General features: G+C 42.3%; 1 protein-coding gene across 1 annotated transcript in view; it reads right to left on the bottom strand.

Moving 5' to 3' along the window:
• Positions 1-19,467, bottom strand: part of LOC135544570 (disabled homolog 2-interacting protein-like) — a 222,288-nt gene extending 202,821 nt beyond the window's left edge. The window contains exon 1 of the mRNA XM_064972288.1: positions 19,289-19,467. The gene's annotated coding sequence lies outside the window, so the exon portion shown is untranslated. The remainder of the gene's footprint in view (positions 1-19,288) is intronic.
• Positions 19,468-25,637: the final 6,170 nt, after the last annotated feature.

The following is a 25,637-nucleotide window of genomic DNA, read 5'->3' as shown; positions in this document are numbered from 1 at the left end:
GTCTGTTGCGCTGCACAATTCCTTGTCAGTTTCCTGTGTCGTCTTTCATAAATGACCCGTTTTCGACCACTGACCCGCCGTTGGGTAGATGTCCTTTGGGTCGTGGACCATTCTTGATATACACGGGAAACTGTGTGCTTAGACCTAGAGAAACCAGACACACAGGCAGTGGCGGTCGGTGCCATTTAAGATGAGAGAGGACGATTGTTTTTGGGAGGGGGGGGGGGGGCATGACCTTATTTCTATCACAGCATATTGGATGACACTCATTCATATTCCATTCACCTAGCTAGTAACATCGATAGGTTTAGACTACTACATAATACACACATTTTCCCTGTACCCATCATGAGGTTGCATATGAATGAAACCTATGTTTAAAACATAAACCTCGGCACAGGCCGAGAGAAACTTTGAGCAATCAAGGTGACAGACAGTGACACATTCAATACCACTTTGCACAATCTTGCCTGTTCTAGCTGATCTAGGGTGTAATCATTAGTCCAACAGTTGCAAACAAGAGTTTCTATTGGACAAATTCAGGTATGTCAGGTAAGCACTTCACTACATTCGCAAGAACATCTGCTAACCATGTGTATGTGACGAATACAATTTGATTTGATGATTTTTATTTGTTTATCCCCGTTTCAAGAAACATTTTTTTTTAAAACAGAATCGGCCTAAAGAATACACGCCTGATCACACGTAAACACAGTTCACTTTCATAGCAGCCACATATAATCAGCATGATCACTTTGCTTGTTCATTCCTTCTGGCTTTAACACGCTCTCCTCCTGTCACCTTTTCCCTTTGCTTCAGTACACAACATATCAACTGTCTGTGACCAGGCCAAAAAGAAAATCCTAGCCAAACCTTCATATCATAACCGCTAACCACTACACATCGTTGTCACCATATTAGCTAATGTCAGTCAACATAGAGTACCTACGAGAACTAACACGTTAGTAAACCCACTACAATCATGTGCACAGTTAGAAAACAGTTTAGCAGTTCCACCGCCGGGCCCCAGTGGCAATAAATGAATAAAACCAGAATATTACCTTGACTTGGAAAAGTTTCAAAAGTAAGTGAAAGTGAAAGTGAGAAAAAAAATACAATGAAATATAGCTAGTGCTCTCAATTCAATTCAATTCAAGGGGCTTCATTGGCATGGGAAACATGTGTTAACATTGCCAAAGCAAATGAGGTACATAATATACAAAAGTGAAATAAACAATACAAAATTAACAGTAAACATTATACATACAGAAATTTCAAAACAATAAAGACATTACAAATGTATATATACACAGTGTTGTAACAATGTACAAATGGTTAAAGTACACAAGGGAAAATAAATAAGCATAAATATGGATTGTATTTACAATGGTGTTTGATCTTCACTGGTTGCCTTTTTCTTGTGGCAACAGGTCACAAATCTCTCTCTCTCTCTTGCTTTTCCTTCATTTTTGAAGAAATTCATTTGTTCAGAACTGTTCAACAAATATCTTGCTCCCTCTTTGAGTGAAGTACTCACCACAAATTTTCACTGCAGTGTTAGCCAGCTGTAGCTTATGCTTTCAGTACTAGATTAATTTTCTGATCCTTTTGATTGGGTGGACAACATCTCAGTTCATGCTGCAAGAGCTCTGATAGGTTTTAGGACGCCCTCCGGATACTGTCATAATTACTTTGTAAGTCTATAGAACGGGGTAATAACCATGAGCCTCCTAGGTTTTGTATTAAAGTCAACATACCCAGAGGAGGACGGAAGCAAGCTGTCCTCCGGCTACACCATGGTGCTACCCTACAGAATGCTGTTGAGGCTACTGTAGACCTTCATTGCAAAACTGTGTTTTTATCAATTATTTGGTGGCATGTGAATATGTTAAGTAAAGTTTTATCTAAAAAGGATGACTTTTAATGTTCCACAATTTGTATTTATATTCAATTCACTTAGGAGGATGGTCCTCCCCTTCCTGTTCTGAAGAGACTCAGGGTTGGCAGAGTGGCTGATTCTGAGCTGTCCACACAGCCAGTGGTCTTCCCTGTGGGCCTGAGCTCCTGTTTTATCTCTACCCTACACTGTTCTGGTCTGGTGGGCCACTCTGATTCAAAGACCGACATGGAAACACGATACATGCCTACAACCTGTGCAGCTAGCGCAAGATCCAGCTACGACAGGGTCATACATCTACCACAGCCACAACGGAGTCCTTCAGCTACCAAAGGGCTAACATAGGGTCCAACTACCGCAGGGCTATCGCAGGGTCCAACTGCTGATTGTACAGAGAGAGATTCAAAGCCATTAAAGAACGAAAGCCCCAATCAGCAAACACTACCCACCAACTAGGACAACTCAGAATGGGGCCTCTCACAATCCCAACACAAGACACCCCCTCTCTTCTTTTCCTATTTTTGTTATCATTATATGTTCGACTATGAGAAAAGGAAACAAACCTTGGCCGACCTGCAAATCTAAAAGGCACGCGTCATTCTGTGAGCGAGAGAGAGAGAGATGAAAGAGTGATGATTATGCAACACTGAGCAGCACCGCAGTGCACCCAGTGACATTCCCAAGCATGTAATATAGTGCACCTCTTTGTCATGAAGAGTGCATACCTAAAAAGGGCTATAGGACAGTATAGAAAGATCAACTATATGTCCAACCATGTCTTTCTTTGTGTTTGTTTTGTATTCGATTACATTCAGAGCAACTCCTGTCTCCATTGGGTTCTAATGAAAAACCCTATAGTGGCAGTCCCACCGTCAGTCAGATACAATAGCTATCTTAGACAGGCAGGCAGGCAGGCAGGCAGGCAGGCAGACAGACAGACAGACAGACAGACAGACAGACAGACAGACAGACAGACAGACAGACAGACAGACACACACACACACACAGGGTTTCCACAACTCACAGAGTGTGTCTCTTTATTTATTAAGGATACCCATTAGCTGCTGCCAAGGCAGCTGCACTCTTCTTGGGGTCCAGCAACATTAAGGCAGTAATATACAATAAAAGAATACTACATTACATGTCATAACACTTTTCACAACACATTAAGTGTGTACCCTTAGGCCACTACTCTACTACCACGTATCTACAATACAAAATCCATGTGTATGTTTTCATGTGTATGTGTATGCTTGTGTCTGTGCCTGTGTGTGTGTGTCTTCAAAGTCCACGCTGTTTCGTAAGGTTTATTTTTGTCTGTCAAAAAAAAATCTGATGTGGAGAGTTTCATGTAGCCATGGCTCTATGTAGTGTGCGACTCCCATAGTCTGTTTTTGACTTGAGGATTGTGAAGAGACCTCTGGTGGCATGTCTTGTGGGGTATACATGGATGTCTGAGCTGTGTGCTAGTAGTTCAAACAGACACAACGGTGCATTCAGCATGTCAACACTTCTTACCAGAACAAGTAGTGATGAAGTCAATCTCTCCTCTACTTTTGAGCCATGAGAAATTGAAATTGAAATTGACATGTACATGCCGTGCTGCCCTGTTCTGAGCCAATTCTAATTTTCCTATGTCCTTCTTTGTGGGACCTGACCACACGACTGAACAGTAGTCCAGGTGTGACAAAATGAGGGTCTGTAGGACCTGCCTTGTTGATAGTGTTATTAAGAAGGCAGAGCAGCGCTTTATTATGGACAGACTTCTCCCATCTTAGCTACTGTTATATCAACATGTTTTGACCACGACAGTTTACAATCCAGGGTTACTCCAAGCAGTTTAGTTTCCCGAACTTGATTAATTTCCACGTGATCCATTTCAAGAGTTACTTTAGACTACGGGTTTAGTGAATGATTTATCTCAAATACAATGCTTTAAGTTTTTTGAAATATTTCGGACTAACTTATTTCATGCCACCCATTCTGAAACTGACTGCAGGTCTTTGTTAAGTGTTGCAGTGATTTCACTCGTTGTAGTAGCTGACGTGTGTCGTGTTGAGACATCCGCATACATAGACACTCTGGCTTTACTCAAAGCTTGTCATTAGTAAAGATTGAAAAAAGTAAGGGGCCTTGAGACAGCTTCCCTGAGGAATTCCTGATTCTATCTGGATTGTGTTGGAGAGGCGTGCATTAAAGAACACCCTCTGTGTTCTGTTAGAGAAGTAACTCTATATCCACAATATGGCAGGGTGTGTAAAGCCATAACACGTACAGTACCTGTCAAAAGTTTGGACACAGCTACTCATTCAAGTTTTTTCTATAAAAAAGAAAGATGTTCTACATTGTAGAATAATAGCAAAGACATCAAAACTATGAAATAACACATATGGAATCATGGAGTAACCAAAAAAGTGTTAACTTTGAATGGATTATGATAGAGACGTGAAGTTTGGACCATTGAATTTCTTGGACCAACAGAAGTTTGGACCAACAGATTATCTTTACAATTAACATAGTATTTTGCCCATTGGCAAATATGTGTTTTTAAGTGGAGACTTTATATACATAATTACGTGCTTCTTTGTGATGTGAGAGACTTTCTTTGTATGCAAGGCACTTAATCCTAATTGCTCCTGTAAATTAGTCTGGATAAGAGTGTCTGCTAAATGACTAAAATGTAAAATGTAAAATGTAAAGTGTGTGTGTGTGAGAGAGAGGCTGGTGCAGTACACACACACACACACACACGCACACACGCACACACGCACACACGCACACACACGGAGTGATGGGAAGAGTGTCCTCATTAGGAGTTCAGTGTGTGTATGCGTGTGTAAGTTGCATAGTTTCATCCATTGTGATGCTAAATACACAATTAACACTCCCCTGTGACCTTTTCTCCCTAGCCAGTCCTTCTGTAAGCTCTAGTCTGGTCTCCCCTCTGCTCTGTCACTACACACTGTATGACGCAGCCTAGTTTCATTCACAATATACACTACAGTCGAGCCTAGGGTTGGCGTCAATAAACCCTGTGACAAGATCAACCAATACAGCAGGGAAGTGTCCTGTGTGGCTCAGTTGGTAGAGCATGTCGCTTGCAACGCGAGGGTTGTGGGTTCGAGTCCCAAGGGTGATGTAATTGTAAGCCCTCACTGAGTCGCTCTGCGTAATATGAGTAAAGCTAGGTGGATTTTATTTCACTTCCTACTCAAGTCAGTTTGTGTGTTGAGTGGACATACTGATATGATAGAGAAAATATTGTGAGTGTGAAGACATTTTTTCCAATAGACCTATATGTCATTTCTACAGCTTAATTGTTGTGCTCCGTGACATCAGCAATAACTTTCCTTGAACATTTTCTGCTTAATGAGTGCAGTTTCCTGAAGTACAAAGGCATTTGCTCATGATGTATTTATGACACGTCAACATGTCTGCACACATTCCATACGGCATTGCCCTACTTCCTCACGTGGGAGTGTTGTGCTCTGTCTTTCGCACATGCTCACACTTGCATAAACACACATGCAAGCACACACATGCAAGCACACGCACTCACGCACACGCACAGACAGGCACACACACACACACACACATTCACGCACACACAGTTTCCTCTGTTAGGCAGAGCTATCTGTGCTGTTGTAAGGATAATTTGTTCTGTGCAGGAAACAGAAAAGAGGGGAAAAATGTGTTTCACTCCAAGGTTCCCCCCCCTCTCACCCTATCCCCTTACAACCCCCCCCCCCCCGCGCCCATCCCCCAACATCCCTGACACCTGGACATTCCAAATGTTGCCAAGGAAACCAACCTAAGTCCCAATGCTTGTGCTTGTTAGTTACAATGTCCCATTGTCATTATGGCCACTCTTATACACTGTCATTTCAGACATTACTGACTGCACTGGTCAGTGTTCGAATCCCAGAGCGGACGAGGTAAAAATCTGTCGTTCTGCCCCTGAGCAAGGCAGTTAATCCACTGTTCCTGGGCTGTCACTGTAAACAAGAATTTGTTCTTAACTGACTTGCTTAGTTAAATAAAGGTTAGATAAAAAAATCTGAGGGTACCGGGCAGTGTGTGTGTATTCCTGTGTACTCCTAAGAATACACACACGACCATAGTGTGTCTAGACTGCCCTGTCGAAAATAACAACTCCCCTTCTGTGTGTTCGACTCTAAATCTCCTGCCCTTAATAGCCACACGCAAATACACGCAAACACACGCACGCACACACACACACACACACACACACACACACACACACACACACACACACACACACACACACACACACACACACACACACACACACACACTGCCGTGTGAGAGACAGGGTCGTAAAAAACAACCCCTATTTCAGTCACACACAAAAACACAGCCCTGTGTGGGAGGCAGGGTTGTAAATAAAATGACCCCTATTTCAAACACTCACTCACAAGTGCACACAGCCCTGTTTGAGAATCAGGGTGGTAAAAACAGCCCATATTTCCTGCACATGGCCTCCGCCCCCTAACCTCCCTTTTACAGAGACTATCTACAGCCACACAACTAGTTCTGCTTGACATCAGGGACAGTTAGTCCTGCCAACAGCTCTCTTCCTAACAGCTCTTTCCCCCCCTGTGTCTGTGTGTTTGTGTCTATGTGTGTGTCAGACTATTAGAAACTAGTGGGCCATGCCATGTTTGCAAAGCTATGAAAGGAGAATTCACCCGGTTAGTTTACGGTTAGTTTCAGGAAGTCCTCTCTTCCCTGTGTCTAATGACCTATGATTCACTTCAATACCGGTACAGGATCTGGTTCAATCTTTTCACCACTACAGTTTGTCATAAGCCTCCCTAAGGTGAAACAAGGACAGAGAGTACACACTGAAAAATAATATTCGGGAAAGGGTGATGGTTATTTTCTCTTTTAGCGATAACTAAAACGGAAGGGAGAGACTTATTCGAATATTTTGGAGTGTGGTTTGCACACAGCTATTTTGTGCCTTACATATTAAAAAGATATATATAATATATATATATGATATTTATGCATCTGTGACTTTCCCACTCATCATTATTCAGGATTATCTGTAATCATGGTAGCATCCACATTAATGTAGAAGAGTTTAGAAACATATTCTAATCTTAATTACAATAAAAGTGACAAAAAAATGACAATACATTATGTACAATTCATTTCTATTGGGCACAAAGTAATCTGAAACACAACCAAAACAAACAGCAAATTCATCAAGAAATCACAAGCTTGATATGTAGTCGTTGCGTATGAATATGGGACCAACCACTTAACTTTTTAATACTTGAATACACATATAAGTGAATTTGTCAAAATACTTTTACTCCCCTAAAATGAAGGGACTATGTACAAAAAGTACTGCTATTTCTAAACAGTTCACCCGATTGGGATGAAAATAACTTAAATACCTCAAATTAAAGCTGACACTCTGTAAGTGGTTGACTAAATCACTCAGTGGTTCTCAATTCTCTCCTCAGGGACCCCCAGCTGTTCCAGAGGTAATTCACTTGATTCAACTTGTCAATTAACACAATAATAACACCTCCGGAATTTTAACAATATAAAATGGCTGACCTGAATAAAAAAACAATAAAAAAACATGTGGTTCTTCAAAAGGATCTACATATCTTTATGGAACCATTCTCCATAAAGATTATATAAAGAACCATACAAAAAGGTTCTATATAGCTCCAAAAAGGGTTGTAACCATAGCGGAACCCTTTTTTTGGTGCTATATAGAACCTGTTTTCATGTTCTTCATAGAACCGTAGGAAAGGGTTCTTTATAGCACTGGACAGGTTCCATTTAGAACCTTATGAGCATGGTTCTTTATTGAACCTTTAACAATTGTTCTACAGCGCATTTGGAAGGTATTCAGACCCCTTCACTTTTTCCACATTTTGATACGTTACAGCTTTATTTTAAAAATGTATTAAATAATTCCCCCCCCCTCAATCTACACACAATACCCCATAATGACAAAGCAAAAAAAAGGGTTTTAAGATTTTTTTCAAATGATTAAAAAATAAAAATTCTTATTTACATAAGTATTCAGACCCTTTGCTATGAGACTTGAACTTGAGCTCCATTGCATCCTGTTTCCATTGATCATCCTTGAGATGATACTACAACTTGATTGGAGTCCACCTGTGGTAAATTCAATTGAGTTGACATGATTAAGAATGGCACACACCTGTCTATGTCGGGTCCCACAGTTGACAGTGCATGCCAGAGCAAAAACCAAGCTCTGAGGTCCGTAGAGCTCCGAGACAGGATTGTGTTGAGGCAGAGATCTGAGAAGGGTACCTACAAATGTCTGCAGCATTGAAGGTCTCCAAGAATACAGTGGCCTCCATCATTCTTAAATGGAAGAAGTTTGGAACCAACAAGACTCTTCCTAGAGCTGGCCACCCAGCCAAACTGAGCAATCGGGGTGAGAAGGGCCAAGAGGTGACCAAGAAACGGATGGTCACTCTGACAGAGCTCCAGAGTACCTCTGTCGAGATGGGAGATCCTTCCAGAAGGACAACCATCTCTGCAGAACTGCACCAATCAGACCTTTATGGTAGAGTGGCCAGACGTAAGTCACTCCTTAGTGAAAGGCACATGACAGCCCATTTGGAGTTTGCCAAAAGGCACCTAAAGGACTCGCAGACCAGGAAAAACGTGATTCTCTGGTCTGATAAAGCCAAGATTGAACTCTTTGAGCTGAATGCAAAGCATCACATCTGGAGGAAACCTTGTACCATCTCTACGAGGATGCATGGTGGTGGCAGCATCATGCTGTGGGGGTGTATTTCAGTGGCAGGGACTGGGAGACTAGTCATGATCAAGGGAAAGGTGAATGGAGCAAAGTGCACACCAATACCCCCGTATATAGCCTCGTTATTGTTATGTAATTTATTATTATTTTTATTTTTTACCAGAGTTTATTTTGTAAATATTTTCTTAACTCTATTTCTTGAACTGCATTGTTGGTTAAGGGCTTGTAAGTAAGCACTTCACGGTTAGGTCTACACCTGTTGTATTCGGCGCATGTGACAAAAAAATTTGATTTGATTTTGAAACCTGACAGAGCTTGAGAGGATCTGAAGAGAAGAATGGGAGAAACTCCCCAAATACAGGTTTGCCAAGCTTGTAGCATCATACCCAAGAACACCCAAGGTTGTAATCACTGCCAACGGTGCTTTAACAAAGCGCTGAGTAAAAGGTCTAAATACTTATGTAAATGCAATATTTCGTTATTATAATTTTTATACGTTTGCAAAAAAAACCCTGTTTTTGCTTTGTCATTATGGGGTATTGTGGGTAGAAAAAAAACGATTCAATCCATTTCAGAATAAGTCTGTAACGTAACATCTGGAAAAAGCGAAGGGGTCTGGTCTGGTTACAAGCAAAAGAACCCCTATCTGGTCTGGATACAAGCCAAACAACCCCTATCTGGTCCAATTTAGATTTTCTGTATTTATTAAATGTGTTTGTGTAAATCTAAAACTGTGTGTGTGTCTGATATTGTTTGACGTCTGTCTGTCTCTTTGTCTGTGTGTCTCCATTGGCCTTTTCCTGTTTTTCCACCTAGGAACCCAGTCCAGAACAATCTAAGATTGGCACTGGCACAGAAGGAGGGTGTGTGTGTGAGAGAGCCACAGTGAGGCAAGGTCAAAGAGCCAAACAAATGTCAAACACAGCATGATGCATCTGGCACAACAACACCGGTGCATTCCTTACCATCCACACACACGCGCAAACACAGGCACCTGCATGCATGCGCACATGCACACCACACACACACACACACACACACACACACACACACACACACACACACACACACACACACACACACACACACACACACACACACACACACACACACACACACACACACACACACACACACACACACACACACACACACACACACACACACCACACAAACACACTCACACACACCACACACACTGCCCAGGCCCAGCAAACCTAGACACCCAGCTTCTACTGTTTCAAACCCACACACAACTACAGCACTTGCTTGCCTGAAACCTGAAGACTGATAGATCTGAAGACTGTGGTAGCACCCCACACCATAACACTTACAGTCATAGGATCTTAATCTGAGCCAGTTTGCGACAGCAAGAAAATAATCCTGCAGCAACAGGAAATTTAAATTATTTTGTGTTTTTTAATTAATGGACATATTTGTAGGGGTTGATATATTACTAATATGTGAAAATCAAGTCTAAAATTCGTAAGTGGAAATAACACATTTTAGAAGCCTTTTTAAACCTCAAATACACTACACATTTTACATTTCCTGCATTGCAGGAAGGTTCTCCTGCAACAGTGATCAAATTAAGATCCTACATCTGGAAACACAATCAATAAAAAACTAACATTTTCCCTAGAGGCAGCATGCACCCTACTAGACCAATACACTAGACCAATACACCCACTAAACCAATATACACTCACAAGACCAGACATACAGTAGCCATAACATATGCCACTTCACACAGCTCAGGAGATCATGGCTTTAGAGTTAAAAGAAGAAAGACAATGAGTCTGTTGATACAGTGTTCATTAAGGCTGCTTCTTTCAAATGGGGCAGAAGGGTATGAAATAGCTAATTTATTATTTTATTGAGGAGCGCAGACTATCAAACTTCTTGTGTAAACACACATACGCACACTCGCAAAACACACACTCAGTCACAATCTTAGAACCCGACACACACAAACATTGCATAATGCACCCTTTCACACACACACAGATACACAAACAAATGCCATGCGCACACACACAAATACATACTCTTCTCTATAGCAGACACCATACATCGCACAGACAGGAATACCGGGAAGAAGAAATGTGGGGGTGTATGTTTCATGATTAACTACTCATGGTGTGACTGTGATAACATACATAAACAAAAGTCCTTTTGTTCACCATACCAAGAATACCTCACAATCAAATGCCAATCGTATTACCTCCCAGGAGAATTATCTTTGGTTGTAGTCACAGGCGTGTATATTCGCCCTCAAGCCAACACCATGATGGCCACCAATGATCTACACTGAAATTTATGCAAACTGGAAACCACATATCCTGAGGCAGCATTTATTGTAGCTGGGGATTTTAGCAAAGCAAAACATTGGACCACAGATACCCGACTTTTCAAAATGCCTACAAGGCTCTCCCCTGCCCTCCCTAAGGCAAATCTGATCACAAATCCATTTTGCTCACCCCTTTCTATAGGCTGAAACTCAAACAGGAAGTGCCCATGCTAAGGTATTTTCAACACTAGTCTGACCAATCGGAATCCATGCTTCAAGATTGTTTTGATCACGCAGACTGGGATATGTTCCGGGTAGCCTCCGATTATAACATCGACAAATACACAGATACGGTGACTGAGTTCATCAGGAAGTGTATAGGCGATGAACCCACTGTGAATATCAATAACCTTTTCACACATGAGATCCAAATATCTCTCACGGTCGCCCCCAGCGTGAGTTGTTTTATGCATGTGATGTCAGAATGCACATGCCGTTCCAAAATGTGATTGTTACGCAACAGTACACTTAACACTTGCTGCCTGCCTGCTAATTATCTATAGGCTATGTTTCAAAATTATTTTCTAGCAAGTTTTGTTTTCTAACAACAGTTTGAATAGAGGTGTGTTCTGCCTCCTCATCAATAAACATAGAAGTTGCCCATTTCAGTGTTGCGGACAATTTATGTTTGAGGCTTTACTGAGTCAGACAAATTTCTCTCTTCGAGGAGAGTCCAATCACTTCAACAATGTTTCCGCAGATCAAGTATGCAGACATTTGCGCAGTCTTGCACGAATTGGCACATTTTCTGGCGAGAGCTCACATTGCCTTGTATGTATGTATGTATGTATGTATGTATGTATGTATGTATGTATGTATGTATGTATGTATGTATGTATGTATGTATGTATGTATGTATGTATGTATGTATGTATGTATGTATGTTTGTATGTATGTATGTATGTATGTATGTATGTATGTATGTATGTATGTATGTATGTATGCATGTATGTATGCATGCATGCATGCATGTATGCATGTATGCATGTATGTATGTATGTATGTATGTATGTATGTATGTATGTATGTATGTATGTATGTATGTATGTATGGAGCATAAAGTATTTACAGTTTTATTCACATGTTTTAAAGTACTGGTGACAAATAATGCATTCTGATTATTGCATAGATTGTAATGGACACCTATGATGTGTGTAAAATACTTTTTTGAAGGTTGTACTGATTATAATGAGCTAATGCTAAGCTATTTGCCAGCTATGTGTGATGTCATGTTAATTAACATTATACAATGCATTCTGGGTGTCAGGTAAATAAATGTCTGTCAGACCAAAGATGTTATAATGAGGTGAAGGGTAAACTTCTGGAAGTGAATGATTGTAGATGACAGAACCCCCTTCAACATGCATACTGCAAACAGACCAAACTCCTCTTGTCTCCTCTTATTATCTTTGGTTGACGCGAAAAAACAAACATGGCGGCATGCACAAACTACCCATCGTCGGATTACTTTAGACTTCTAGAACGTGTTTTACACAATTATTTTAATCAATGGAGAACAAACCCCTGATGTGATGATTTATAAATAGTAATTGCTATTAGCTAATTCATATTGTGGTTTCTGACAGCCGAGAATTTTACATCAATCTTTCCTCAGTTAATGCTAGGACTAATGTAGCCCACATTTTCCGGTTTGGATGATTGTGTTATGCTGTCCCTACATATGTGAATGTCTGAAAGCTGCGTCCAAAAATAAACTGGTCACATTCAGGATATAACTTTGTAAGGACTGTGTTTGTGCAAAATGTTTCTGTGAAAAAACTGTGTGGCTAGCTTAAAAATGCTGACTGTTGCGTCAATCGAAACAGGACGTTCTAAATGAGCATTCTAATCAAACCGGTTTGAGTGTATGCTGCAGGGACTGCTGTAGAATTATCATACACATTTTTAAAAATCTACCCAAACCAGAAACCGTGGATAGATGGCAGCATTTGCGCAAAACCCGAAAACGAACCACTACATTTAACCACGGCAAGGTGACTGGGAATATGGCCGAAACCAACAGTGTAGTTATTCCCTCCGTAAGTTCAGAGACAAAGTGGAGAGACAAAGTGGAGTCATAATTAAAATGGCTCAGACAGGATGCGTATGGGAGGGTCTACAGACAACCACTGTTCATTGACTATAGCTCAGCATTCAACACCACAGTACCCTCCAAGCTCATCATTAAGCTTTGGGCCCTGGGTCAGAACCTCACCCTGTGCAACTGCGTCCTGGACTTCCTGACGGGCCTCCCCAGGTGGTGAAGGTAGGAAACAACACCTCCACTTCACTGATCCTCAACACAGGGGCCCCACAAGGGTGCATGCTCAGCTCCCTCCTGTACTACCTGCTCACCCATGACTGCGTAGCCAGCACGCCTCCAACTCAATCATCAAGTTTGCAGATCACACAACAGTAGTAGGCCTGATTACCAACATTGACGAGACAACCTACAGGGAGGAGATGAGGGCCCTGGGAAAGTGGTGCCAGGAAAATAACCTCTCCCTCAACATCAACAAAATCAAGGAGCTGATCTTGGACTTCAGGAAACAGCAGATGGAGCTCACAACTATCAAGATTGACAGTATTGCAGTGGAGAAGGTGGAAAGCTTCAAGTTCCTCAGCATACACATCACTGACAAACTGAAATGGTCCACCCACACTGCGTGAAACGGCAACTGCACTGACCGCAACCACAGGGCCCTCCAGAGGGTGGCATCACCAGGTGCAAACTACCTGCCCTCCAGGAAACCTACAACACAGGAAGGCCATCCAGAAGGCAAGGTCAGTACAGGTGCATCAAAGCTGGAACCAAGATACTGAAAAACAACTTCTATCTCAAGGCCATCAGACTGTTAAATAGCCATCACTAGCCGGCTTCCACCCGGTTTACCTTAGAGAATGCTGCTCTATATACATAGACTTGGAATCACTGGCCACTTTAATAATGGAACACTAGTCACTTTCTTAATGTTTACATACTGCTTTATTAATCTCATATGTATTTACTGTATTCTATTCGACTGTATTTTAGTCAATGCCACTCCGACATTGCTCAATCTAACGTTTATATATTTCTTAATCCCATTCTTTTATTTTTAGATTTGTGTGTATTGTTGTAAATTGTTAGATACTACTGCACTGTTGGAGCTAGGAACACAAGCATTTTGTTACACCCACAATAACATCTGCTACAAATTTGATTTGATTTTGACATACAGTATATCACTCTCCTCTCTCTTTCTGTTCCACGGTGGTTTACGACCAGCAGCAATTACACCTTTTGTTGAGGGGGCCAGGTCAAAGGGCAGAGTGGGAGAGGGAGGGCCCCCATTCACACAAGACACCATTCCTGGCCGTGGTCATATATAATAGGTAACAGCGTAACACCACACATTAAATAAACTGGATTGACGCTCTCATTCAAGGTTAAACAAAAAGGGCTGTGTGCAACCCCCCCCCCAAATATTAAAATGAGCCACCTTCCCTACATTTTAATTATCACTAAAAGAGCAAAGAACCCTTTTTGAAGTGTAAAGAACCATTGAAGGGCTCAGAGGGTTCTTTGGGTCATTATGGTTCCACATAGAATCGTCACCCTTCCCAAAGAACCCTTGAGGAAACCACATTTTTGAGTGTGAACAGCCATAGGTTGTGACTTTCCACTGGACATCAGCACAAATGTGTGTACCTTCATAACCAACACTATTATATCAACATTCTAACCACACCCCCACAATAGCTTTCTATATCCTTACTGATCCTCTAGGGAAAAGTGAACATGTTTGTCTCATGGATAATAAACTCTATCCATATTTAAATAGAAATGGAATCTGTCATTTCTCATGCGTCATCACACAATGTCCTGAACAAGTACGTTCAAGACAAAGCGTGGAGCAAGAGTGAACTGCAAGAGACACACCGTTTCACAATGGCGCAGCTGGCTGCAGCACACCTGACATGTCTCTACACATACACGCCAAGTCACAGACCTCGCAATCAACACAGCAATGAAGTCTGGGAAAGGAAGGAGGAAGTCAAAAAAGGCCTCTTGATTCACTACTCGACATACTGTAAGATCTATGTATGTTATATACAATAGAACATCTGACGTGTAAATCCACTACATGATGTCGATAATGTTGACCAATGGTAAGCCGTAATGGTCTACTGGCATGGAGGTAAGACAGACCATAAAACAAGGGTTACCAGACATGTTCAAACACCAGGTTGTAGATTCAACTATCCTCCGGCAACAGGTAGTTCATCTGACATTCCTTAGGAACCTATCAAGAGGGGGATGAGGGAGCGAGAGAAGAGGGGGATGAATGGAAAGTGGAATGAAAGGGAAGGAAGAGATAGGAGAGCTACAGTGCCTTGCGAAAGTATTCTGTCCCCTTGAACTTTGCGACCTTTTGCCACATTTCAGGCTTCAAACATAAAGATATAAAACTGTATTTTTTTGTGAAGAATCAACAACAAGTGGGACACAATCATGAAGTGGAACGACATTTATTGGATATTTCAAACTTTTTTAACAAATCAAAAACTGAAAAATTGGCTGTGCAAAATTATTCAGCCCCCTTAAGTTAATACTTTGTAGCGCCACCTTTTGCTGCGATTACAGCTGTATGTCGCTTGGAGTATGTCTCTATCAGTTTTGCACATCGAGAGACTGAAATTTTTTCCTATTCCTCCTTGCAAAACAGCTTGAGCTCAGTGAGGTTGGATGGAGAGCATTTGTGAACAGCAGTTTTCAGTTCTTTCCACAGATTCTCAATTGGATTCAGGTCTGAACTTTGACTTGGCCATTCTAACACCTGGATATGTTTATTTTTGAACCATTCCATTGTCGATTTTGCTTTATGTTTTGGATCATTGTCTTGTTGGAAGACAAATCTCCGTCCCAGTCTCAGGTCTTTTGCAGACTCCATCAGGTTTTCTTCCAGAATGGTCCTGTATTTGGCTCCATCCATCTTCCCATCAATTTTAACCATCTTCCCTGTCCCTGCTGAAGAAAAGCAGGCCCAAACCATGATGCTGCCACCACCATGTTTGACAGTGGGTATGGTGTGTTCAGGGTGATGAGCTGTGTTGCTTTTACGCCAAACATAACGTTTTGCATTGTTGCCAAAAAGTTCAATTTTGGTTTCATCTGACCAGAGCACCTTCTTCCACATGTTTGGTGTGTCTCCCAGGTGGCTTGTGGCAAACTTTAAACGACACTTTTATGGATATGTTTAAGAAATGGCTTTCTTCTTGCCACTCTTCCATAAAGGCCAGATTTGTGCAATATACGACTGATTGTTGTCCTATGGACAGAGTCTCCCACCTCAGCTGTAGATCTCTGCAGTTCATCCAGAGTGATCATGGGCCTCTTGGCTGCATCTCTGATCAGTCTTCTCCTTGTATGAGCTGAAAGTTTAGAGGGACGGCCAGGTCTTGGTAGATTTGCAGTGGTCTGATACTCCTTCCATTTCAATATTATCGCTTGTACAGTGCTCCTTGGGATGTTTAAAGCTTGGGAAATCTTTTTGTATCCAAATCCGGCTTTAAACTTCTTCACAACAGTATCTCGGTCCTTCCTTGGTGTGTTCCTTGTTCCTCATGATGCTCTCTGCGCTTTTTAACGGACCTCTGAGACTATCACAATGCAGGTGCATTTATACGGAGACTTGATTACACACAGGTGGATTGTGTTTATCATCATTAGTCATTTAGGTCAACATTGGATCATTCAGAGATCCTCACTGAACTTCTGGAGAGAGTTTGCTGCACTGAAAGTAAAGGGGCTGAATAATTTTGCACGTCCAATTTTTCAGTTTTTGATTTGTTAAGAAAGTTTGAAATATCCAATAAATGTCGTTCCACTTCATGATTGTGTCCCACTTGTTGTTGATTCTTCACAAAAAAATACAGTTTTATATCTTTATGTTTGAAGCCTGAAATGTGGCAAAAGGTCGCAAAGTTCAAGGGGGCCGAATACTTTCGCAAGGCACTGTATGTGGCTACATCCCATCTCCTTAGACAAACACTGAAGCAGATTATCAGACGACTCAACTAACCATACTTTATCTGTCGCTTTCACTATGTAACAAAAGCAAGGACAGACAGGTTGCTGAGAGTAGTATGCTACATCTATGACAGCGACGAGCAGTCTTTATTCATATTTTCTTTGACTGTTTCGATTTTAAAGAGCAAAAGTGATTGTTGAGATCCTTTAAATGCACTTCAAGTAAAGCTTGATTGGCTTTGATGTGGCACCTGGGTAAACAGCAGCTAATAGAAATATGTGTGGAAGTTGTGGAAGTTAAGACGATTTGAGTCCAATTCCTCTGCTGTTGCTCCATCCAGGTTGCAGCCATGCTGAGTATTTCTCCAGAGGATAGAGTGTATCAGCCCATGTCTCCCCAGTCTCTGTGTTCCGTAGCGTTCAGTTTCACCTCACTAGGAGTAACGCCGGATCTATATCAGATGTTCCTCGACGGTCCCATTCACTTCACTTATTCCCATCGCCTCGGGGACGCTGTTCTGTAATTCCATAATTCCCGCTCGGTGGTCCTAGTAACCCCTCTTCTCCGGCTGGCTGGCCGCTCCAAGGCCACTTCCTTCCCTTCCCTTCCGGGCTTCTCCCCTCTCAGCTGCCTGCCTGCCGGCCCAGCCCTCACTATTAATAGGACAACAATAACAACCAACCGCCCGGCCCTGGCCAGCGCTGACCCTGAGACGGGGGTCGAGGAGAACATACGGTATCACAACAATAACTGGAGTACACTAGACAAGGACCCAAATGGGCAGAATATATCACCATGACAACTAGACTAGGGCGGCTAAAATCCATGCCGCGTGATACAGTATAAAGGCTTGATAAGTCCTCAAATGGTATACAACACATGATATAAAGCCTTGAATTACTTTTGATGTAAATAGTCTACTTATGCTAAATCTCAAAAGCTGTGAAAGTCACAAGAGTGCTTGCATTTGCTGTGAATGACATGCTAAACACCAAATTGATATTCATGTCAATCAGAAATACTGTCATTACGGAGATTGCAGTACGTTCACGCTGGTTGGGTTGATGGTCTCATTTTTGGGTCGAGGTGTTGTAACATACAGTATTAACAGTTGTAAAGAGAGACATGATGATGAGCTAAGTGCCTACAATAAGTTAGTGCTGCATGCTAAAATGAGTTGGTCGTTTACTTGTCACATGAGCAGAATTCCACAGGTGTAAACCACACAGCGAAGTGCTTACTTAAAGGCTCTTCCTCAACAATGCCGTGTTCAACATCGAAGGTGCGAAATAGAAAAAACTACTTTCAACACTAGGTCAGACCAAAAATAAAAGCGAGCAGGAAATATAACACACATGATTGTAAGTTACATACGGTCAGCATCCGTGGTAGTTGAGGCAGATATGTACATGTAGTCAAGGGTAAAGTGACTAGGCAGCAAGATAAATAATAATGAAATATTAACGATAGCGTGCATGATTATATGAGTTATCTACAGTAGTCAAGGAAACAGCCTCTGGTTGTAGGCAGGCAGTAGACAGTAATCCTGCAGACTTGATACATGTGGGAATGAGACTGCTAAAGTAGTTAACTACCACCCTCTCCTCTCTTCCCTCCTCACTGCACTGTGTTGAAATGTGACTCCCCACTCCAGATTATAAACTGGGAGCCGTCTTGAACCACGCAGAGCTACCCAGAAACACACACCAGAGAGAGAGAGCTAATTAGAGAACTGGAGATATCCAGAACAACACACCAGTGAGAGAGAGAGCAACATTAATTAGAGAACTGGAGACTCGAGAAAGCATGGGGAAACACAGCATACAGTAGTCAAGAAAGAGAACGGGAGCTGAGCTAGAATTTCCACTGTCCGTTTTGAAGTGTTTCACTGCTCCTGTTTTGTCCTACCAAGAGAGCAGAGTTGTTAAACACATGTAACGGACCCTTTGTGTCTTTCAGTCTTTTTCTCCCTCAGTTTTTTCACTCTGTCTGTTCTTACAGAGGGGCCAGTCTGTTCATTCAGTGAGGGCTCTCTGTCTTCTGCTTTACTCAGAGGAGTGTAGCTCTGTTCTCTCTGGCACTTCCCTCCACACCTCCCTCTCTTCCCCCGCTCCACAAAGCCAGCATTCCCACAGAAACCCCCTCAAACTCTGGATGGAAATGCTACTCCCGTTTTACCTCCTGTCTCCTTCCCTCTCACCCCGAGAAACATCAGCAGTAAATGGCAAAAGCTGCGAGGCTCTTACCTCAGACGAGCTCCCACTCCAGCCAGGAAAACACAGGGAATGTCATCCTCAACGCTCCGCACGGAAAGGCAAGAGCAACAAGTAGTAACAAGGAACGATTTCCCCCTCCCTTCTCCCCCTCTCTTTCTGTCACTCTGCCTCTGCCTCTGCTTCGCTCCACTCCACTCACTCAGCTGCAGTGGTCTGAGGGAGCGTGTGAGTGTGTGTGTGCTCTCTCTCTCTGCCTGTCGCTCTCTCTCTCTCTCTCTCTCTCTCTCTCTCTCTCTCTCTCTCTCTCTCTCTCTCTCTCTCTCTCACACACACACACACTTTTCTTTCCCTACCTCATGCCCTCTTGCTTGCTTTCCCATTTTCAAGCCTTGGAACTAAGGGACGGGTTCAAAATTTAGTCCAAAATAGGGGATTGTTGTCAAACTTTGTGTTTTGTTTTGAGCACAGACGAGGGTAGTGCATTTATTCTCTGCTTTACATTCACTCATTTGCAGGTTTTAATATGTAATGTCTTCCACGCAAGCAAATGTCCTCATCCGATTGCGTGCTCCTCCCCTATATCAATGTGTTTTGATACTTCCCTTATGCACTACGCTTTTCCATGTGCTATATTTTACTATACCACAGGTCGATATAGTCGACTCGTCTATCCTGCCCACTATCCACCATTCATAGTGACAATAGTGGAAGGTGGATCGCTTGTCCAGATCTGCAATAGGCTAACAAGCAATCATACCACACATAAAAATCATTCAAAGCTGCAGCAATTTTCAATAGGAATCCACAAGAACAAATAGGAATAGCTGATAGGCAGCGGAGAGGCCAGGTGCACCACTGCTCATGAAAGAACAGCGAAGATATGAGACATGCAGCTCAACAAGCACCCCTATGTATCTTGTTGAAGGAATACACAATTATCCTACGTAGACTAGCCTACAACACCACAATGCAATGAATAATTGAATTATTGCTTTCAAATGAGTACTAAAGTCTAGAAAGACACAGCAGCAGCCGTCTGGCTGTATTTTTACTTCTGATACCGAGATGCTGTCACGTTCTGACCTTCATTCCCTTGTGATGTGTTTTAGTATGGTCAGGGCGTGAGTTGGGTGGGCAGTCTATGTTCTTTTTTCTATGATTTGGTATTTCTGTGTTTGGCCTGGTATGGTTCTCAATCAGAGGCAGCTGTCAATCGTTGTCCCAGATTGAGAACCATACTTAGGCAGCCTGTTTTCACCCTTGAGTTGTGGGTGATTATTTTTTCTGTTTAGTGTGTTTTGCACTTCCACCGACGACCGTTACAGAATCACCCACCAAGAAAGGACCAAGCAGCGTGGTGACGAGAGGCAGCGATACCTGGAGAACTGGACTTGGGAGGAGATATTAGACGGCAAGGGACCCTGGGCACAGGCTGGCGAATATCTCCGCCCCAAGGCAGAGCTGGAGGCAGCGAAAGCCGAGAGGCAGCATTATGAGAAGCTAGCACGGCAGCGCAACAGGGACGAGAGGCAGCCCCAAAAAATGCATTGGGGGGGGGGGGGGGGCAAGTCAGGTAGGAGACCTGAGCTGACTCCCCGTGCTTACCGTGGAGAGAGGTGGACCGGACAGGAACCGTGTTATGCCGTGAGGCGCACGGTGTTCCCGGTGCGCAGGCATAGCCCGGTGCATTACATCGTAGCGCCTCATATCGGCTGGGCTAGAGTGGGCATCGAGCCAGGTGCCATGAAGCCGGCTCAGCGCATCTGGTCTCCAGTGCGTCTCCTTGGGCTGGGGTACATGGCACCAGCCCTACGCACGGCGTCCCCGGTTCGCCAGCACAGCCCAGTGCGGTCTGTTCCACCTCTCCACACTGGCCTGGTGACGGGGAGTATTCAGCCAGGTAGGGTTGTGCAGGTTCGGTGCTCCAGTGCGCCTCCACGGTCTGTCCTGAGCTGCCGGAGCCGCCCGTCTGTCCTGAGCTGCCAGAGTCGCCCGTCTGTCCTGAGCTGCCGGAGCCGCCCACCAGTCAGGAGCTGCCGGAGCCGCCCTTTACAATCATACCCATAACATGTAAAATATAGAGAGTGGTACTCAGTAAATATAAAAACTAAATTGCCCTTCTTTGCAAGTCATTTGAAAACCTCCCTGGTCTTTGTGGTTGAATTTGTCATTTAAATTCACTGCTCAACTGAGGGACCTTTACAGATAATTGTACGTGTGGGGTACAGCGATGAGGTAGTCATTAAAATCAAGTTAAACACTATTATTGCACACAGAGTGAATACATACAACTTATTTAGTGACTTGTTAAGCAAATGTTAACTCCTGACTGTATTTAGGCTTGCCATAACAAAGTGGTTGAATACTTATAGACTGAAGATATTTCAGTTTTTCTTTCTTCATTCATTTGTAAAATTAAAAGTGTAACTCCATTTTTACATTATGGGGTATTGTGTGTAGGCCAGTGACAAAATATCTCAATTTAATCCATTTTAAATTCAGGCTGTAACACAACAAGATGTGGAAACAGCCAAAGGTGTGAATACTTTCTGAAGGCACTGTATGTGTATTTTTTTAACTGACAAATCAAATCAATCAATCCAAACTGTGTAGCGACCATTTGATGAATAGAAAGAGATTTGTTTCAAAACACCAAAAAGTATGATGACATTCAGAGTTTGTCAGCCAATACCTTGATACTGGGTCGGCCTACAAGGTAGGGAGGGATGTCTTTTGTTTTTGGTCGAGATTGACAGTCTATTTATTGTTGTGTTGAAAACGAAAAACATGACATTGAAGCGCCTGAAGATGGTATGCTTTGTGCATTGGTTGTGTGGTGCATATACAGTTGCTTGCGAGAGTATTCATCCCCTTTGCATTTTTCCTATTTTGTTGCTTTACAACCTAGAATTAACATAGATAATTATTTTATTTTTTTGGGGGGGGGGTTGTGTCATTTGATTTACACAACATGCCTACCACTTTGAAGATGCAAAATATTTTTTATTGTGAAACAAACAACAAATAAGACAAAAGCATCTGAAAACTTGCATAACTATTCACCCCCCAAAGTCAATACTTTGTAGAGTCCCCTTTTGCAGCAATTACAGCTGCAAGTCTCTTGGGGTATGTCTCTATAAGCTTGGCACATCTAGTCACTGGGATTTTTGTCCATTCTTCAAGGCAAAACTGCTCCAGCTCCTTCAAGTAGGGTCATTGTCCTGCTGAAAGGTGAAACTCGGTCCAAGGCTCTGGAAGACTGAAACAGGTTTCCCTCAAGAATTACCCTGTTTTAGCGCCATCCATCATTCCTTCAAATCTGACCAGTTTCCCAGTCTCTGCCGATGAAAAACATCCCCACAGCATGATGCTGCCACCACCATGCATCACTGTGGGGATGGTGAACTCGGGGTGATGAAAGGTGTTGGGTTCGCGCCAGACATAGCATTTTTTTTTATGGCTAAAAAGCTCAATTTTACTCTCATCTGACCAGAGTACCTTCTTCCATATGTTTGTGGAGTCTCCTACGTGCCTTTTGGCAAACACCAAAGTGTTTGCATATTTTTTTCTTTAAGCAGCAATGGTTTTTTTTCTGCCCACTCTCCCATAAAGCCCAGCTCTGTGGAGTGTACGGCTTAAAGTGGTCCTATGGACAGATTCTCCAATCTCCGCTGTGGAGCTTTGCAGCTCCTTCAGGGTTATCTTTGGTCTCTTTGTTGCCTCTCTGATTAATGCCCTCCTTGCCTGGTCCATGAGTTTTGGTGGGCGGCCCTCTCGTGGCAGGTTTGTTGTGGTGCCATATTCTTTCAATTTTTTAATAATGAATTTAATGGTGCTCTGTGGGATGTTCAAAGTTTCTGATATTTTTTTATAACCCAACCCTGATCTGTACTTCTCCACAACTTTATCCTTGACCTGTTTGGAGAGCTCCTTGAGCTTCATGGTGCCACTTGCTTGGTGGTGCCCCTTGCTCAGTGGTGTTGCAGACTCTGGGGCCTTTCAAAACAGGTGAATATATACTGAGAGCATATGACAGATCATGTGACACTTAAATAAAGTCCACATGTGTACAATCTAACTAATTATGTGACTTCTGAAGGTAATTGATCGCACCAGGTCTTATTTAGGGGCTTCATAGCAAAGGGGGTTGAATACATATGCATGCACCACTTTTCCATTTTTAGTTATTTTTTTAGAAACAACTAATTGTTTTTTCATTTCACCAATTTGGACTATTTTGTGTATGTCCATTACATGAAATCCAAATAAAAATCCATTTAAATTACAGGTTGTAATGCAACAAAATAGGGACAACGCCAAGGGAGATGAATACTTTTGCAAGGCACTGTATTTTATATAATTATAAATATGGCTAGCCGATCATTATCTGATGCTCTGATTGTAATGTAGGCCTAATGTAACAGGCAGGGAGAGTGAGCTTGTGTGACGGTTTTCTGTAGGTGAAAGAGAGTCGGACCAAAATGCGGCGTGGCTATTGAGATTCATGTTTAATAAAAAAACAACTAAACACAAACACTACAAAACAAGAAAACCGACACAGCCTATACTGGTGCAAAGTACCACATAGACAGTAACAAGGATAATCACCCACGACACACTCTAAGAATATGGCTGCCTAAATATGGTTCCCAATCAGAGACAACGATAAACACCTGCCTCTGATTGAGAACCACTTCAGACAGCCATAGACTAAGCTAGAAAACCCCACTAAGCTACAATCCCAATACCTGTGAAAAACCCCAAGACAAAAACACACCACATACCAAAACCCATGTCACACCATTGGCCTGACCAAATAAAGAAAGAAAACACAAAATACTAAGACCAGGGCGTGACACCTTGTCCGTGGTGGTCGGCAATCCCTCAATGTTCTGGCCCATATCTCTGCATGGCGTTGACTGTGCAACATAAGAATGCTAACGTGGAAAAGTCGATATCCACTTTTAGAAACACAGTGTCTCTACAGTTATTGTTATTTGTAGTTGTAAATATTATTTTGAGTTAAGTCTATGAGGGAGGAGGGTGAGCAATTTGTTTTTACAGTGCAAGGGAAGGGTCAGGTGAAAAAAAATTTACGTTGGGGAGGGTGGTGCATTTTTTTAATGAAACCTTGATCGCTTATGTGTCTTTTTGTGGAGAAAAACCTTTTATGGAAGTTACAACACAGCACATAGAACCTTTTGCACACTCAATGTCGTCGAGATATAATACGTAGATTTTCCTTGTAGACCTATTTGGCGGGGAAACGGTGAAGCCAGCTGCATAGACTATTTCTTTTATTGAAGAATTTGAAACAATGCTGTGTCTGTTTTCTGCTCTTCATTAAATCACGAATAGCTGTAAGTATCTATAGTATCTATAGTATCTATAGTATCTATAGTATCTATAGTATCTATAGCATCTATAGTATCTATAGTATCTATAGTATCTATAGTATCTATAGCATCTATAGTATCTATAGTATCTATAGTATCTATAGCATTCCACATTTTGATCACTTATGAAAATAGAATATTCCATGCAAAAACAAATATCTGGTAAAAGGGCGGACATTTGGATGTTTCAATTAAAAAAAGACTCGGTCACATGACTAATGAAATTTGAACAGCCAGATCTGAATAAATGGGTTGGATGGATGGCTTTGATTGTCCAGAAAACTAATTGCAAGTCCTTCATATGTTAACAATCCAAATATTCTGCTTACAAAGGTCTTGCACTACTACCCTCAGCATTCATTATTCTTAGAGGAGGTCAGAACAAGCAACAGGGAGGTTGCAATGTTCATACCTTTGTTCACGTTTAAATATTACGTTGTGCAGGTGCTTCGAGTTGGATCAGACCCCCTCCAGTAAAATTTTAACTGTCCCGAAAAATGCTTCAGTCACTCTATTTATCTCCTTCCCTCTCATACACAATGTCACTCTTTCCCTCACACATACACACTTTCCCCCTCCGTGTGTGCAGAGGGAATGCCGTTGTGTTCCAGTGCAACCCGGGCTCAGAGGGGGCGGGATCTAGACCTCAGAGAGCAGAATTCCTTCCTGAGAATGGTCCAATCAGAGACAGAGCTGTGGTTGACCAGAAAAAAAGTGCATGGCTGAGGCCAGGACTCTCTACCCACCAAACTACATCTAGAAAGAAGACTCTTACTACTCTCACATATACATACAGGCTATTCCACTGCTATAACTTTATGCTCTCCTACAATATTCATTATAACACTATTATAAAGAACCTACACTGTAGTTGACTTGGCTGTTCCATACATGGATAACATGAACTTAAATCTTTCTTTCTTTCTCCTCCCAACCTGATCAATCCTCTCAGGTTTCTGCTGCTGTTCTAGCCCAGGAGGAAG

The sequence above is a fragment of the Oncorhynchus masou genome, chromosome 8 (genome assembly GCF_036934945.1).
Source record: "Oncorhynchus masou masou isolate Uvic2021 chromosome 8, UVic_Omas_1.1, whole genome shotgun sequence".
NCBI lineage: Eukaryota > Metazoa > Chordata > Actinopteri > Salmoniformes > Salmonidae > Oncorhynchus > Oncorhynchus masou.
Note: the sequence above shows the minus strand (reverse complement) of the source record. Positions and strands in the feature narration are given on the sequence as shown.